The sequence below is a fragment of the Equus przewalskii genome, chromosome 29 (genome assembly GCF_037783145.1).
Source record: "Equus przewalskii isolate Varuska chromosome 29, EquPr2, whole genome shotgun sequence".
NCBI classification, from domain to species: domain Eukaryota; kingdom Metazoa; phylum Chordata; class Mammalia; order Perissodactyla; family Equidae; genus Equus; species Equus przewalskii.
In genome coordinates this window covers 13,102,384-13,121,984 of record NC_091859.1, presented here as the reverse complement: position 1 = coordinate 13,121,984, position 19,601 = coordinate 13,102,384, and the positions used below count along the sequence as shown (strand labels likewise).

The 19,601-nt window shown below is 36.2% G+C and overlaps 1 protein-coding gene across 1 annotated transcript in view; it reads left to right on the top strand.

The window, feature by feature from the left end:
* RASSF9 (Ras association domain family member 9) overlaps positions 1-19,601 on the top strand; it is a 37,528-nt gene that overhangs the window by 5,283 nt on the left and 12,644 nt on the right. The gene's annotated exons all lie outside the window — the stretch shown is intronic.

Sequence of the window (19,601 nt, the reverse complement as noted above, 5' to 3'; positions counted from 1 at the left end):
TGTCATAATATCAACTTGAAATTAAAAGCCTTCAAAGTATAATTTTGTAATAAATATATAAGTAAATAATACAGCTCTGTTGTTTATAATTGATGTATAAAATTTACATTAAAATTTGCTTTTGAATTAATTAGAACATATCTTGCCGTGTTTATTAAAACCAGGTGCTTTTTATTGCTCCCATAAGTACGTCATGCCATGAATGCTTCATCTGAAGGAAGAATTGTTTTGTGGTTAGCGTAAAAGTTGCTGGCAAGATGGATGTTTTCTCTTTGTAATTAGAAGTATGATGATTTATGAATTCTGCAGAATAGGAAATTATCATGTAGTATTTTGTCTAACTTCCAATAAATATTTAAAATGTTCCTGAAATTGGATTGAAAAATGCCAGATATTTGAGTATGTACATTTTCTTAGTTCCCAGGGGCTCCTGAGATTTCCCCTGATGATACCTGGGAACTTAAGTAGTTATTAGTTGGCAGCAGACAGCCCATTAGGAACAATGACTGGAATGTTCTCTTCCTGGCAAGAGTATCTCAACACCAGTGACAACAGTGAAATTGAGCTCTAGTTTAAATCTTGAATTGTTACTCAAACAATTATTAGCTAACTTCAAACCCACTCCATAAGATCTTTTATTATGTACTGCACTAATTCATGAAACTTGTCAAGATGAAAAGTTCTTAAATAGATTTTTTTTTTTTTTTAAGTTTTTAAGGGTTTGTAGCTGGTTAACTATTTACATGACATCTTTATTAGCTGGACTGCATAACCTAGAAACTTTTGATGTTATTTGATTGGTATGTAGTTGCAAGAGATCTGATAATAGCACTAAGTAATTTACAAAAGTGTGACTCTGTTCTTTTGATTTTAGTTCTGAAAATGGAAGAAAGTTGAAATAGGGGCATGAGTTTACCTCTTTCAGGTGTATGTGGGTACCAGCCTTGACAAGGAATCTCTTTGTCTCTAGCATATTGGCCTTCTAAAGCAAGGCAACATGTTCTCTGTGTCGTGTATATGCGAAGAGAAAAAGTTTAGCCTACTTCCGTGTTCTAATGTTCTTTAATGGATATCTGCTTAAGAGTTTTTAAAGACATCCTTTTGACAAAACGCACAGCACATACAATATTGATTTCTTAAGAGTCAATTATTTACTTTTTTTAAATAGATTGTGATTCCATTCTTGTGGAGCCTCTTGTAATACTACACCTTCTAGAGAAAGTTTGCGAATTTGTTGACTATAATTGAAAGCAATTACTAATGTAAATGGTCACCCAAGGGCAAAGTGATTGCTTTATGTGAATGGAATAGAGCCTTGGGAAGATATTCAACACCACCAGTGATAAGCAAGATATTTCAAGAATAAGAATGATTGATGGGGATTAAATATGCTGACAAACAAGGAAAATTATCCTCAAAGGTTTCTATCTGCAGGCTAGAATGCCCTCTGACTTAAGAGTTCTATAAAAAATTCTCTTTGGGGGGGCTGGCCCCGTGGCCGAGTGGTTAAGTTCGCGCGCTCTGCTGCAGGCAGCCCAGTGTTTCGTTGGTTCGAATCCTGGGCGCGGACATGGCACTGCTCGTCAGACCATGCTGAGGCAGCGTCCCACATGCCACAACTAGAAGAACCCACAACGAAGAATATACAACTATGTACCGGGGGGCTTTGGGGAGAAAAAGGAAATAATAAAAATCTTTAAAAAAAAAAAATATTAAAAAAAAAAATTCTCATTGGATATAGGCTCAGTGAGAGTAGGGACCTTACCTATCTGGTTCCTTTCTAGATAACCAGTGAGTAGGTGTTCAATAAATATTTGTTGATTTAATAAACGAATTCAATATATGCTCTCCAAATACAGATGGTCCCCATACAGCACTTGAATCAGAGTAATGGATCAGTACATTTGTGATGAATGGATGCATGGGTAACTTAAAGAATGAATCCATAAATTCACTGTTGACCTCTCGTCATCTCTGCACCTAGGCTCAACTCCTCCTTGCTTTCAAATGGTGAAGGGCTGTATTTGTCAAATAGATCCTGTAGGAGACCTTTCTGGGCTTGTGTAGAAAACAAACCAAGGAGGAGGGTAGCTCCTTCTTCTCTAGGGATGCTCTTCACTGCCTTCACTCTCCTTGAACACAACAAGCTATGTATATGAGTGAGGTTTGTCAGATGATGGTGGATGGCTGCTCTAGACCTCACTGCTGAAGGTGGAACATTTCCTCCTTCTTTTGAGATGAGGGAAATATGATTGGGAAATGTTTGTTTTCTCACATGAAAGGAGGATTTATGTCCTTTGTATAAGATAATTACTGTTTATGAGACAAAGGGAAAATGCCAGAAATAGGCAGAAAAAATATCTTTGTTAAGAAATTCCAGCTCTGTAGTCACACAGACTTGAGGTCATATCTCAGTTATGCCATTGCTAGTTGTGTGCTGTAGGACAAACACTTAATCTTCCTAGTACAACAACTATATTAATAGCATGCAAGAGCAAATCCAAGTATAATAATTGAAGGGAGATGCTCTTTATACAAGAATACACAATTATGAATAAAAATATTACTAAGGTCATTCTGGGACTTTGGAAAGTAACTGTGCAAATGAAGCAGCTCTTATGGTTAAGCTTCATTAGCTTCAGGGTAAATCCACCTCTGCTGAGACTTCTTATAACACTTATGATGTGCCAAGCACTGTTCTAAGTGATTTATATAATGCTTAAAATAATGCTTTGGGGAAGGTACCATTGTTTTCCCTATTTTACATATGGGGTCATTAAGACACAGTGCAGTGCAACAGTTCATAAGTGGCAGAGACAGGATTCGAATCAATGCTCTTAACCATTACTCTGTAGGGCCTATTTAGGATTTAGGGTTCATCTCATCTCTAAAATACAGTTAATCCTAAACCATTTGGATTGAGTCTGATCGTACGTCAAAGACTTAGCATAGTGCTAGGTCATCATAAAAGCTCGATAACTATTCACTCCCTGTTCAGGCCTGTTGGATTAAAAATGCTATGAAGTGTATCTAAGTTTTTAATACTTAAACGTGCTGGGATATTTGGGGCTTCAGAATCTCAACCTCGACTCACTAGAGCTTCTCTATCTCCTCTGATCGTTTTTCCTCCTTAGACACAAAGAGGTAGATTACAAACTACTGCTATCATTGGAAATGAGTCCATAAATGTTATATAAAACTATCTTGGGATCTCGATGAAATGTGAATTTTGACAGCTTTCAGGTTCAATCTTCACTCTTCTTTTGAGCCAAATTAAGAGACCATTACGTTAATTTGCAACGTATAACACAGCATGGTTTAAGGGATATTTCCTTATTTGTCTTTGGGGAGTTTTGGTAAGATGAAAACATACATAATTTAAATATTTTAGTCTTATGTTTGTCTAATAAAATGAGAGGTTGAATTAGATACTTAAGGCCTCTTTCATGTCTAAATTTCTATGATTCCTGCTTGTTTCCTTTAAGGATAACTTTAAGAAATGGAATTACAAGAGAGATTATTTTAAAAGTTTTATTTTACCTAAAACATGATGCATTGGTTGCCATATAACCTCCACCGTGAAAAGTAGCATTAGGGTAAAAGTCAAATGTGTTTATTTCCACTTATGAAAAGATGTGATTAGTTTATAAATTATAATGTCTAAGAATTGTCGCATGTTACTATTTGCTAAGCACAATTTTAAGTTTAGTACTACAATGTATGAATGGTATGAGTAGCTATCTTTTTCTTTTATTTCTTTAGGACTGGTAAAAACTGTATTTAGTACTATACCAGGCATGCAAAGACACAACCTCATTCCTGAGAGATTAAACTCCTAATTGAGAAAATAGCACTATGGTTAAATATCTCACAACATGGACTTATTTTTAATCACTCCACCATGGAAAACTATCTTTGACAGGGTAGGTAAAATCACAATCTTTATAATACAATTAAGAAAATAAGAATATATTTCTTGGAGTTGAGGAAGGCTGTTTCTCTGTAGAGTAGGTGCTCAACAAATGTTTTTGACTGACTTTAAGTACAAGTATATAAGAGAGGAGTAAATGCAGGTAATAGGAGGAAGGGCCTGGCCACCCACTTCCAAAAAATTGACCATGAAAACCCCATGAATAACAGTAGACCATTGTCTAGTATCGCACAGGAAGGTGAGAGGATAGCACGAGAAGATCTGACAGGGTTCTATTCTGCTGTACACAGGGTCGCTAGGAGTCAGGATCCACTTGACAACACTAACAACAACAAATGGAGGTAAAGGAAAATAAAAGGAGCATCATGATAATTAGACAGCATTTATTAAACTCCCACAGGTAGGTGACAGGCTTGGACAAGAGAAGGGAACACAATAAGATGTACAAAAAGATGTAGGAGGGGGCTGAATCACACGAAGCTGAGACTGACTCAGGTAGGATAATCAAAAGAGAAGAATCCGGGAAGCAGGCAGAAATATGGTCAGTTGGCGAGAATCCATAATCTTGATTGGGTTGCTAGAAAATGGTATTTTACAGTTGAGGAAGTGTACAGAAAAATTTTAAGGATATGTTTATATAACAGTATTAGACTTATAGTCAACTGTAGTTGACCGCTATTTCTTCTAACAATCATACTAAATTGGTCGCTTTATCAGTTCATAGAATTTAGTTATTCTATTATTTTTGTTATTATTTATTCTATTATTATTTTATTATCTATTATCTATTATTTTGTGGATCCTTTTCATTGTAATTCCATTAATACTAATAGCAGTCCAACTTTAGCAAATTTTCACGCTTACTAATAATGGCATATAATTGATTGGAGTTTTGTGTCTGGGGCTTACTGGTCTATGGCACAGTGTATGCTTGTTCTCAAACAATGGCTAGGACATTTTATAGCCACTTCCAATACCTTTAATTGCTCTAATGTTCCTCATTTACTCAGGCCTTTTCAATCCTCTGGAATTCCTGCAGTCACGGTTAACTGAGGAAACGTAAGATCCAGTAGCAGGGCATTCGTTGGGGAAACCACAGTCTTACATAGTAGAGCCTGAGGATGCCTATTTTTAGCTCTGCACATAAGACATTACATTTGCCTGGAAGCTATGAGAAACGCTGTTGAAAAACCACAGATGTTTCCATAGGGTAGACGTATAATAACTACAATCCCACATGAAGAAGAGAGCTGTGCACAATTAGAAAAAGCACTTAGGAAGCTATAGTGGACCTTTGAGATTTCATCTTTTCTTAACAGTGCAGGAAGCTAGGCACTTTACAGCAGTGGACCACAAAGTATTAGCTTTGGTTTCTTGACTGCCTTTTATTCTACTCTAGTAGTGAAAGTCAAAGAGTTTCTTCCTGGAACGTTTAGTAATAGGCATGAAACGTAGACTAAGTTAATTTTAAAAAAAAAATGTTGATCATTTTTGTGGTTGTACTTTTAGTTAGGAGAACTTATTGTAATCACAGTTTAGAGGGTTAAGTAAAATGCAGCTTGTGCTATATAATATTTTATGTAGTCTGAGCATACTATCATATCGCTTTTTTATCTACCTTAGCATCTAAAACAAAATATTCCTGAACTATTGCACACTGTCAGATTTGGCATCTACTCATATATATTTGCCTTGTTGTGACTACAGATGATGGCTATTTGATGATTTTTAAAAATCCAGAAATATTAAATGAACCCTGAACTTTGGGGGACTTTATGAAAGATCAAAGGTGGATTTTGTTTTTAAGGAACTTGCTGATTAGTAGACACATAGACATACATAAATACAAGGCAAGCTTTTTGTGTGTGTGTGTGTGAGGAAGATTGGCTCTGAGCTAACATCTACTGCCAATATTCCTCTTTTTGCTTGAGGAAGATTGTTCCTGAGCTAACATCTGTGCCAATTTTCCTTTATTTTATATGTGGGACACTGCCACAGCATGGCTTGATGAGTGGTGTGTAGGTCTGTGCCCGAGATCCAAAACCATGAACCCTGGGCTGTCAAAGCAGAGTGGGCAAACTTAACCACTACAGCACCAGGCTGACCCCAAAGGCAAGCATTTTAAAATATTATAATAAAATCCCTGTATTCAACAATAAATATTTATTTACCGTAATATGTGCCATGTGTTATTCTATATTCTGGGTATAAAATAGTGAGAAAGATAGTCAAGGTCTCTACTCTCATTGAGCTTATAGTGCAGTGGTGGACAGGCAGACAATAAACAAACAGTAAATGCACATGAAATTTCAGATAATGATTGCTGTTATAATAGTCACTATGGAGATAGAATTTATAGGAATTCAAAATGGCGTGGATGGGGGCGGTAGAAAGGATCAGGATGGAAAAAAAGAATCAATGATAACTGCAATTTTGGGTCTGAGTAACTGGGAATACAGTTGTGTCATCACAAAGAACAGAACAAATGGCAAAGGTAATCATGGGGTGGGAAGAACATCGGGGTGAAGAGTGAAAAATTCAGAGTGTCATCTGAGTGTTTCCAAACAGTCCACCTGCAAACACCTGGTGTTTGGACACACTGCGCCTGAGATGGGGCTGTGAAAGCAGCCTTTCTTCTGGCCTACTCTGACACCTCCTGATGTGTGTATGGGCCTGACTAATATGGAGCACACTGCACCTGGAATGGGCAAAACACTCTGGCTTTCCAGTCAGGGCCTTCAAGCTGACTAATCCTGTGTTAAACCCACTCGATCTCCATGAAGCATTTCACAGCCATCCTTTTATTGATCCTTTAATCATTACCTTTGGTTGAAATTACTTCCAAACGTGGCCATTACCTCCACAGGATCGTAAGTTTCTTCTGTTTAAAGACTGTTATTTTCACCTGCTAGAGACCCATATGTAGAATTGTGTAGATACTGGAGTTCAAAGAATGTTTTAGTATTTAAACAAACATAAAGTCTGGATTTTTAGTGCAGATAAATCATCTAGGTCAGGAGTTGGCAAACTTTTTGTGTAAAAGGTAGCATAATAAGTATTTTAGGTTTTTCGGGCCGTAATGTCACTGTCTCAACTTGTAAACTCTGTCAATTTAGAATGAAAACACTCATAGACAATACATAGTTAAATGGGCATGACTGCCATCCAACAAAACTTTATTTAGAAAAGCAGATAGTGGGACAGTTATAACCATTAGGCCCTAGGTGACTGAAAAATTCCCTTCATTTATCTCTTACTCCATTAAAACCCCACCCCACGGCCTCCCACCACACGCTCCAAAAAATAAAAGAAACATTAACATATTCTGTGTTAGGTGCTTAGGCTTCAAAGATGAAAGACTCACTCTAGGACCTGACTGTCCAACTACCAAAATAGCAAGCATTGTGCAAGGTAGAAAATGCTGTTACTGAATGTCACTGGGTTCTGTAGGAGCATCAGGAATGGGCATTCATTTCCATCTAAGGTGGTGGAAGTGGGGTTATTCAGAAAAGGTAAGGGAATTTTCCTAGAGGAAGCAACATTTGAAGCAGAGTAAAAGTTAATCAGATGGAGAACAGTGAAAAAGGGTATTTCAGGCCAAGCAAATAGGTTATGGAAAAGCCCAGAGTGAAAACAAAAGTATGGCTGGTATAGTTCAATACAGGCTAGCAATCCATAGGGGCATATATGTGACAGCCAGGTTGCCCTCATATTGCTGACCTGTGATCAGCAAGAAGTTAGGAATAGTTAGCTCAATGTGCATATTAAATATGCTTGGCTATAAGTTGGAGAAATTGGGTAAGGGAAGGAATCTTAGGAGCAAGAAGGAAAAAGAGAAAGAATAGGAGAGAGAGGAAGAGAGAGAGAGACAGAGACAGAGAGAGAGGAGAGGGGGTGAAAGGGAGAGGAAGAGAGTTAAGAGATTTAAAATGATGTACTTGGAAACCATTTAAAAATTTTAATCAAGAAAGGTATACAACTAGATTTGCAGTTTATAGAGGGCAGTCTGGCAATATTATGGAACACAAATATGAAGTGGGCAACAGTTTATAATAATACAATATGTGATAGCTCACTACAGTGATCTGTTGTAAAACTGAAGGTTGTCTGAATCTTAGTAGTGGCGATATATAGGAGGGCACATATTTGAGACATTTGGGAGAAAGAATAAAACAGGCATAGTGACTGGTCATTAAAGGGAGATGAGACAGAGAAAAGAACCTAGAAAGTCTGCCAGTTTTGAAGCTTGAGAGAAAGGATGGCAGGGTAGTAAGATAGCAAATCAGGAGATGGAATAGTTTGGGATATGAGAGGAAAGGATGATGAATTAGTTTTGATGGGCCAAATTTGAGGTGTTTATGGGTTATACAAATACAAATATCAAGTAAACATGCAAAAAAGGAAGTTGGAAACATGGTCTAGAGCTCAAGGGCAAAATAATTATTTTTGGCAACTGTCATCCTGTAATTGGTTAATAAAGTTGTGGACAGTCATCCATGAGATGTGTGTAGTGAGACATGAAATGAACCATAGAAGCATGGGGGATGCCATATGTGTCAGTTATCACTTAGTGCATAATAAAGCATCCTAAAATTAGTGGCTGAAGACAATTTATTATTTGTCATGATTCTGTGAGTAAACTGGAGTCTTTCTTCTGCTGGTTTCACCTGGGCTTTCTCATGAGCAGTGCATTGGCTAAGGGCTAGGTTCAAACCGGCCGACTGAAATAGCTGGGTCCCTCTTCCCATGTGGTCTTCGATCTTAGGCTCTTTCATCAAATAGCAGTCTTAGGACAGCATTCTGGGAGGAAGAAAGCAGAAGCTGCTGGACTTCTTGAAGCCTGGACTCTAGAACTTGCACATATGGTTTTCAGCACATTCTGTTGGCCATAGCAAGTCCCAAGATCTATTCAAGGGGGAGGAAATAAACTCCATCTCTTGATAGAAGGAGCTGCAAAGAATTTGTGGCCATCCTTGCATGACACCAACATTTACTGAATATGCAGAAGAAGCAAAGCCCTTGCTGGAACTGAGAAGAAGCTGGAAAGGTAAAGGAAGAACCATAGAGAGTGGAGTCAGAGAAATCAAAGGACAAATTGCTGCAAGAATGGGAGGGAAAGGTCGCAAAGCATAATGTTACAGTGAGGTCAAGTCAGGTCAGTTCTGAACATGGAAAATGGCTATTGGGTTTGGCAGTTAGCAGATCTCTGATAAACCTAAGAAGAAATATGTCTGTTGGGGGTAGGTGAGGGTGGAAGTCACTTTGTGGTGGGCTGTAGTTACTGGAAAGTGATGAACTAGATAAAGTGACTGGATTGCTGTTTGAGTTTGTGAAGGAAAGGTAGTTGAGGTGAATGTGTGGTCAAATGATGGTTGTTACAGTGTGACGGGATATCAAGGAAGGACCAGAGGAAAAGGTCATCTTGTGTTTTCAGCTATCCTCCAGATAATTCAAATTCTTACATATTTCTAGTGGCATTCAAATATGCCAAGAAAACTCGGAATACATTTAGAGCTGGAAGAGTAGGTGGCTGAGGGCAAATACAAACTGAATATCACCATCATTAGAAAACATCTTTTGTCTCAGAAGGCAAAACCAATTATGGGCTTAGCTGTCAAAAGGAAAATGGATGCTAATAGTTGACAGAGCTACAGCTGTCACTAAACTAAATATTCAGGCTGGGTAACTTTCTTTTAATAAATATGCTTTGTTGTTAAGAAATATTTCTCTCCAAAGTACAAGTCAATAAAGAAAGTTTAGGTATTTGCCAGGCACAGATAACACTGGGAAGTAAACACTAGAATTTCCAATGAGATTAGATATTTTCTCAGCATTTCATCTGGTAAATACTACATGTTAAATATTTACATTTTGATTATAATCAATTTCCGGGATCTGAACTATGAGCTTAGTTTACTTACCCCCCAGTAGTCTCCAATACACATTCTTTTCACATTCCCTGCCCTTCTGTCTGCTTATGGGAATTATGTATTATAGCTACCTTGTAATTATGGGATGTCTAGGGTTTCTCTTATCCTGCACGATTGGCTTATGTTATTACTTCCTAGAAAATTAAACTGGCATTAGTCGAGAATAAACCTATGATTTTATATATATATAATGATTTATTTATATACATATATATGGATTTATTTATGTATATGTATATATATACACATGTATCAAAATTTAATTTTCAGGGTACTTTTTATTAATTTTTGACTGTTCCAGTTTTTCAGAGTTTGATTGTGGGCCATATCTTCCTCATCATTTGCCTGCTTCATTAATTTTAATTTTGCTTAAACACTGTGTGTGTGTGTATGTGTGTGCTTTAAAGAAAGACAATCAAAATTGTCATTTAATATTGCTTTTTCTATTTCATGTATAGGGTAGGGAAGGAAAAAGTTTTCCTCAACCCTCTTAAAGTCCCTGGGTGGATCTGAAATTTAAACCTACAGAGACAGATTAACAGGGGAAAAGCATTCAAATTTATTTGATATGAGTTTTACATGACACTGGAGCCTTCCTAAGGAAATGAAGACCCAAAGAAACGGTTAAACTGGAGTATTTTTATGCTGGGTTTGGTGAAGAGTGGACGGTCATGGAGAAGTATGGTAGGTCAAAGAACTTGAAGGAAGTGTAGTAAACTGGGAGAAATTCAGCAGGGCCTGTTTGGCTTCTTCTCATCCCTTTGTCTTCAGAGATAAGGATGCATCTCTCACGTGAGGGTGTTAGGACCTGTTTCAGGGAAGAGGCCTTGTGGAGACGTCAGAGTGAACTTACTGCTTCTCCCATCTTCTCAAAGTCCTTCAGCTTAAAATACACAATATAGAAATGTCAGTGCAAATAATCCATAATCAATATTTAAGTCAAAGTTGGGGTGAGTTTATTATGAACCAGATCCGAGGACCATTTAGCCCAGGAGAGTCCTTTTACGAAGGAATAGAGCATTCCAAAGAAGTGGGGGTATACAGAGCGGTTATATATCATCAGAGTGTGTATCATACATGGTTGGAATGTCCCTTTTACAATAGTCATGAGATTGTCTCGCAGGCACAGCAATTCACATAGCAGTGGATGAACACAGCAGGTGGCAGGTCTGTGGTCTCAAGCTGGCTGGTCGCAAGGAGAATGCAGGAGGGCAGCAATCAATTCCTAGCCTAGGAAGAGATGCTTATCCTTAAGGAAATGATGATGTGGGGGAAGTTACATCTTTATCTTAAAGGGTATTGTTCTGGTCTCTGGGACATAATAAATGCTTAAGGCAGATATATAGTGCATGCTGAAGTCAGGCTCTTTTGGAAAAACAAGGTCAGGCCCAATTAGTTTTACCAAATGGCCTCCTCATATACTCCAATATATCCTATTGCTTGTCATTTATTTGTCACCAAGGTGCCATATTTGGGGGCGTCATGTCATGAATCCCATCAATCATATATATGGTTTACTTCAAATGCCTTCATTTTTTCTGAGGTGATTAATTTTTAAATACAAAAAATAGCCAAAACAAATGGCAATATTGACAATAGGACCCATCTGATAGGGTTGTGAAGAAAATTAAATGAGTTAATATGTATAAAGCCCTCAGAACAATGCCTGGCACCTAGTAAACTTCAGTAAATGTGAGCTATTATTACCCAATGCATCCTTTCACACACACCCCGCTATTCTTCTCTCCAGCCACCTTACTACTTTTTAAGTACCTGTTCCTAACTACCAGGACCACATGTAATCATGTTAAGTCACAATTTAAAAGGGTCTTCCTTACAGAAAAGATTCAAATCAGCATCCTGTCCCAAATTATATCTCTTGAGGCTCTTTTACTTAAACTGACTTTCTAAAAGGGGTTATGGGAATTGAGAATGAATTGAAGAGGTTGAGGTCAACTTCTGTCTTTTTATTGTTTATTGAATATTACTTAACTTGATTATTGTTTTTTGGGGTTTTTTTGGAAATTTTATAGCACGTTTGTACAGAGTGTATCTCATGATTTCCAGTAATTTTTAAGATGGTCTTAAATTTTTAAAATCTCTCTCTCTAAATGTATCTTTCTTCCTTCCTAGCTATATGACAAATCCTTCAACATAAAGATCATCTTATCTCCCATCTCATTTTATCCTCAGCTTTCAGTCACATTTGCTAAAACTACAGTTCCGTTAACAAAATGAATCTTGAAGCAAGTTATAAAAATTCATATACCATAATTCAAAATGAACAATTTATTTGGAGTATAACCAACTTAGAATGATTTCAATTGATTTACATAGAATTTTTTTTAATCATACATTTAAGCTTTTGTTATTACCCAATTTTGTCTCTAAATTTCTGCTTGTGTTTGGGTCATTCTCTTCTCTTATTATAAAGCCACCCAATCGTATATACAAAATATAAATTTTTCTCTTACATGATAATGATGAAGCTAAGTAATTTACTAGCTAAACTAATTGTAGTTGTATTGTGATAATTCTGATTATTGTGAAAAAACACTGTTAAATTTGGAAGTAAGATCTTGTACTTCAAAAATAGCTGTGACATGTAATTTACACCTTCATATCCATACTGACTCTTTTTGGAATCCTCAGCATTTTAAATTTCTTAATTGGTATAAAGATCGGTTTATAAACTCAAATATCAGTTTAGAACCTTTATATGGAGCTTATTTTAGTAAATTTTCTCTTTATCTTCACCTACTTTATTCTTTAATGAATTATATGCTTTATTCAAAGTAATGTGAGTTTCTACAAGGAATTCTCGTATTTGATCCTGAGGTAAATATACTAAAATCAAATTTCTTTTATTATCATTGTGTTATAGCTTCCATTCCTAATCATCATTTCTGAATCTTGTATTGTTGAGTTATTCTATCTCCAAGTATTCTTTACTGACATATTTTTAATTTGAGTGCCACATATAGTGAGCTCTACGTTGCAGGGCTAAATAGACTGGACCCCATTTCCTGTGAGACTTAGTAACTTATTGGGTAAGACGCTTTGAAAAAGGACTGCCTCTGAAGTATTTCCAAAACTTCACAGTCATTTATCTTTTCCATGAAAAATCTAATTATTATGAGGCATTAAGATCAGTTTCCTGCTGGATCAGAATCTCTGTGAAGGAACTAATTTATTTTTCTGTATTGTTATTTTGTATTACATTTATCAGAATACGGGACACATAAATGAATAACATATGTTGTCTTAATTCTGATTGTGTTCCTTGCTATGGCTTTGAACTGCTTAATTATAGCAGGGTAACATAAACTTCTGTCTTTTGAAGAGTGTAAATATATATTGAGCGTTAATCAAAAATGGAAAGGGAATTAATTATATTATATGTTAAGAAAATATCAGGGAGATAATCCTCATCTCCCTATGAAATAAGAAGTTTGACTGAAAAGCATTTACTTACTTAGAACTTCATGGAAAAAAAACATATTGTGTCAATATCTTAGCTTAGTCAAAAGACTGATAAAATGTAGGATATTAGTAAATCTTGCTTTGTGGTCAGTAATCAGAAAGCAAAAATAACCAGATTTTTTTATATAGTATCTTATGCCAATTTATTTGAATAATGGTGACTTTGGGACAGTATTAGATTTCAGAGTGTCTTTTAAATAACCAAAGCAAGATAATGTTATATTCAGTGTACTTTTATTGCTAAGGTATTTTTAGAAGCTGTCTCTGACTTATCTAGGTGTATCTTACATATCTACAATACCCCCAGCCTTAACTAAGTGATAGCACATTTTTTTCTCATTTCCCACAGTTGTCTCTGGGAATTTCCCTTTCATCTTATAAAGACTGCAAATATTATGTTGGGTTCCTCTTCTGCCAAACTTCTGGGTCCTAGGAACCTCCTTTCCTAATCCTGGTCTTCGTTTGCCCCCTCTGTCTGGGCAGAAAGACTGCAAAGAAGGAATAAGAGAGAAATACAATGAAAACCCCTTCGGCTGATTCCCAGTCCCCACCACGGCCCTGGCACTGCGCTGGTCTCCCCGACCTTTCCCATCGTGTCATTTCATCCACACATCTTTTCACCACACGGTCCACTCCTCATATTTGGCAGCCAAATGATTAAACACTATTTCTTGATAAATGAAGATTTACTAGTCTGTAAATGTAAGTTCCTAAACTAAAGTGGACCCTATTCTCAGTGTTTATGTTTCTATAGCATCTAAATGCTAATATTAATATTCCTTATGACCAGCTGTGGTACTAACAATTGGGCGGTATTAATAATAACAGGCATAAAGATTGGCTACGGGATGAAAAGCAGCAAAAAAAATTCCATTGGTATTCCATTAAATAGAATATCAACTTTCATCATTTATTTTAGACTACCTGAGATTGGAAACATCTCTCTTTGTTATTTTTGCTTTCATATATTTTACTACTATATTTTTACATATTACTATTATATTTCTATATATTATTTCTCTAGAAGATGTAAGAAAAAAGCGTCAAGGCAAAGCAGTGACGAAAGTGTATTTTATTGTAAATCTAGAACGGGATTCCTCAATAGCACCACCATTGACCTTTTCGGCTAGATCATTCTTTGCTATGAGAGCACTGTTGTGCATATTATAGGATGTTTATCTTCCTAGCCTCTACCCACCAGATGCCAGGAGCACCCCTGGACCATAATATGAAAACCAGAAATGTCTCCACACATTGTCAGTTGTCTCCTGGGTGGGGCAGAATCTCCCCTGGTAGAGAACCACTGGCTCAGAAGGAGAGAATCTTCCATTTAAAGAGGAAGTGATGGTAATAGAAAGGAGCCAGAGCACAGTCTGTGCAGTGGGCCAGGACTCAGATATGCTCCCAAAGCCTCACAATTGCTTATCCTCCAAACTGAAGATCCTTCCGTCACAATCTCCAGGCACAGGTGCCACCAATAGCTTGGAACCAAAAAAGTTGTACCACTTGATTTCTAAGTATGGAGTATGGTTCTGCAGAGAGTCAGGCAATAAAAGCATTTCACTTCGAATCACTCCTACACATGGCGGCTAGATTGTGTCAGTATCTACTTTCCAGACTAGCTTAGGAAGTAATTCTAACATAGATTCTATGGAAAAATGCATTCAGAGGTCCACATATTTTCTGTAGATACCTATAGATTGCAGTCTAGTGTTCATATACTGGGTTTTAGAAGTATGTCTGATAATGCAATTATTCTTTTTTTTTACCTTTTATTATAGTATATTTATATTCTAGTCAGTAAATAAAAGGAACAATATTTCACTATTGCATTTAGACCAATGATTGATTCAAACCAGCATTCCGATGCCAAGAGAAACCCCAACATGGCAAATGGAGGGAGGGGCCCTGCTGCCCACCCTGAAAAGTATCTTAATGATTACCCGTAACTTGGAGCTACTCAGGTTCTTGCCATTAGTACATTTCCCAAATCCTTTACAATATAACATATCCATAGTTAAATTTTCTGTATTAGTCATAAAAAAGTGAAAACAGTAAAACACAAATAAGAAAATCAAAATTACATAATTGCATCATTTAGAGCAAACATCTTTTATGATTTGTGTCCCTCCAGGTAATTTCTTTCCATGTATTTTTCCAGAATATGTCTTTTCTAAAAAATACCATAATGCGCTTTCTAAGTCAGTTAACTTTCCTTTGGCAATATACCGTAGTTATTACCATAGCATTCAGTGTCTTTCTACAACACTATTTTAATAGTTGCATAGTATTCCATCATATGAACTTGCCATTATTTACTTAAGCAGTTCAGAATTATTGAATATTTAGATTCTTTCAATTATTTTGTATTTTTAATGCTGAAAAAAATCCCTATAATGCATTTTTCAGCATATCTGTCAATATTTTCTTATCATAATGTCTAGAATTTTGTGCACTATTTATTATTTCTTAAATAAAGTCTTGTGCTAAGTTTCCTAAGTATGTGCTATCAGAATTAATTACACGTTATTTGATGTGCATATATGTGTGTGTATGTGAGTATTTAATAGAGTGTCTTTTCTTCTTGGTATTTAAGAGATGTAGTCCCTGAAATAGTTATGACAGAGAGATTTTGACCATATGTACTTTTGCTTTGATGGTTTTGAGGGTTTTTTCAGATTTATTTATTTTTTATTGAGGTCACATTGGTTTATAAAGTTATGTAAATTTCATGTGCACATCATATTTCAATTTCTGTGAGGACTACATCGTGTCCACCACTCAAAGTCTAAAAGCCATCCACCAGCACGCACATATGCCCTCTAACCCTTTCACCCACTCCCCTCTCCTCTTCCCCTCTGGTAACCAGCAGTCTGTTCTCTGTGTCTATATATTTGTTTTGTTGTTGTTGTTGTCGTTTTATCTTCCACATGAGTGAAATCATACAGTATTTGACTTTCTCTCTCTGACTTATTTCGCTTAGCATAATGCCCTCAAGGTTCATCTGTGTCATCACAAATGGCAAGATTTCATCTTTTTATGGTTGAGTAGTATTCCACTGTCTATATGAATATACCACATCTTCTTTTTTCTTCTTTTGTTTTGTTTTGTTTTTATTGCAGTAACATTGGTTTATAACATTATATAACTTTCAGGTATACGTCATAATGTATTTCAAATTCTGTGTAGATTTCATTATGTTGACCACCTAAAGATTAATTACAATCGATCCCCACATACATGTGCCTAATCACCTCTTTCGGCCCCTCCTCCCCACCCCCTTCCTTTCTGGTAACCACTAATACAGTCTCTGTTGCTATGTCCTTGTTTGCCGTTGTTTTTATCTTCTACTTATGAGTGAGATCATACGGTATTTGGCTTTCTCCCTCTGATTTATTTCACTTAGCATATTACTCTCAAGGTCCATCCATGTTGTCACAAATGGCAGAATTCCATCATTTCTTATGGCTGAGTAGTATTCCATTGTGTATATGTACCACGTCTTCTTTATCCATTCGTCCCTTGATGACCACCTAGCTTGCTTCCAATTCTTGGCTATTGTGAATAATGCTGCGATGAACACAGGGGTGCATTCATCTTTATGCATTTGTGTTTTCAAGTTCTTTGGATAAATACCCAAAAGTATAATAGCTGGATCGTATGGTAGATCTATTCTTAATTTTCTGAGGAAACTCCATACTGTTTTCCATAGTGGCTACACCAGTTTGCACTCCCACCAGCAGTGGATGAGGGTTCCCTTCTCTCCAAATCCTCTCCAACACTTGTTATTTCTTGTCTTGTTAATTATAGCCATTCTGATGGGAGTGAGGTGGTATCTCATTGTAGTTTTGATTTGTATTTCCCTAATAATTAGTGATGTTGAACATCTTTTCATGTGTCTGTTGGCCATCTGTATATCTTCTTTGGAAAAATATCTGTTCATATCCTCTGGCCATTTTTTGATTGGGTTGTTTTTCCATTGTTGAGTTGCATGAATTCGTTATATATTTTGGATATTAACCTATTGTTGGATATATGATTTGCAGATATTTTCTCCCAGTTGGTGGGTTGTCTTTTTGTTTTGTTCATGGTTTCCTTTGCCTTACAGAAACTTTTTAGTCTGATGTAATCCCATCTGTTTACTTTTTCTTTTGTTTCCCTTGCATGAGTAGTCATGGTATTTGAAAAGATGCTGCTAAGACCAATGTCAGATACTGTACTGCGTATACTTTCTTCTAAGAGTTTTATGGTTTCGGGTCTTAAAGTCTTTTGTCCATTTTGAGTTAATTTTTTTGTATGGTGCAAGATAATGGTCTACTTTCACTGTTTTTCATGTGGCTGTCATATTTTCTGAACACCACTAATTGAAGAGACTTTCCTTTCTCCATTGCATGTTCTTGACTACTTTGTCGAAGATTAACTGTCCATAGATGTATGGTTTTTTTCTGGGCTTTCAATTCTGTTCCATTGATCTATGTGTCTGCTTCTGTGCCAGTACTAGGCTGTTTTGATTAGTATAGCTTTGTACTATATTTTGAAGTCAGATGTTGCAATGCCTCCAGCTTTGTTCTTTTTTCTCAGGATTGGTTTTGCTGTTTGAGGTCTTTTGTTGTTCCATATAAATTTTAAGATTCTTTTTCTATTTCCATGAAGAATGTCATTGGGATTTTGATTGGGATTGCATTGAATCTGTATATTGCTTTATGTAATATAGACCCTTAACTATGTTTATTCTTCCAATCCATGAGCATAGAATATCTTTCCATTTCTTTATGCCTTCTTCAATTTCTTTCAATAATGTCTTATAATTTTCAGTGTATAGGTCTTTCTCCTCCTTGGGTAAACTTATTTGTAGATATTTTATTCTTTTTGTTGAGATTGTAACTGGGGTTGTATGCTTAACTTCTCTTTCTGCCAGTTTATTATTAGTGTATAGAAATGCAACACATTTTTGTACGTTTATTGTTGCACCCTGCAACTTTGCTGTAGTTGTTGGTTATTTCTAATAGTTTTCTGATGGATTCTTTAGGGTTTTCTATATATAAAATCATGTCATCTGCAAACAACGAGAGTTTCATTTCTTCCTTTCCAGTTTGGATTTCTTTTATTTCTTTTTCTTGCCTAATTGCTATGGCCAAAACCTTCAGTACTATGTTGAATAGGAGGGGAGAAAGTAGGCACCCTTGTCTTGTCTCTGTTCTCAGAAGAATAGATTTTAGCTTTTCACCATTAAGTAAGATGTTGGCTGTGGGTTTGTCATATATGGCCTTTATTATATTGAGGTACTTTCCAGCTCTTAGTTTCATTGATCCTTTCCACTGTTTTTTTTAGTTTCTATTTCATTTATTTCTGTTCTAATTTTTATTGTTTCTCTCCTTCTGCTGACTTTGGACTTTGTCTGTTCTTCTCTTTCTAGCTCTGTTAGGTCTAGTTTAAAATTATTTGAGATTTTTCTTGTTTATTGAGGTAGACCTGTATTGCTATGAATTTCCTTCTTAGAACCACTATTGCTGCATCCCATAAGAGTTGATATGCTGTATTTTCATTTTCATTTGTACCCAGGTATTTTTTAATTTCTCTTTTGATTTCTTCATTGATCCAGTGGTTGTTCAGTAGCATGTGGTTTAGTCTCCAGACATTTGTGACATTCCCACCCTTTTTCTTGTAGTTGATTCTAGTTTCACAGCATTGTGGTTGGAAAGGATGCTTGATTTGATTTCAACCTTCTTAAATTTATTGAGGCTTGCCTTATTTCCCAAAATATGGTCTATCTTTGAGAATGTCCCATGTGCACTTGAGAAGAATGTGTATTCTGCTGTTCTTAGATGGAATGCTCTCTATATGTCTATTAAGTCCATCTGATCAAGTGTTTCATTTAAATCCACTATTTCCTTTTGGACTTTCCATCTGGATGATCTATCCATTGATGTAAGTGAGGCGTTGAGGCCCCCAACTATTATTGTGTTGCTGTTAATTTCTCCCTTTACATCTGTTAATAGTTGTTTTATATGCTTTGCTGCTCCCGTTTTAGGTGAATATATATTCATAAGTGTTAAGTCCTCTTGGTGGAAAGTCCCTTTTATCATTATATACTGCCCTTCATTGTTTCTCACTGTCTTTTTTATCTTGAAGTCTGCTTTTGCTGATATAAATATGGCAATACCTGCTTTCTTTGTTTTGCCATTAGCTTGGAGTATGGCCTTCCATCCCTTAACTCTAAGCCTATGTTTGTCTTTGGAGCTGAGATGTGTTTCCTG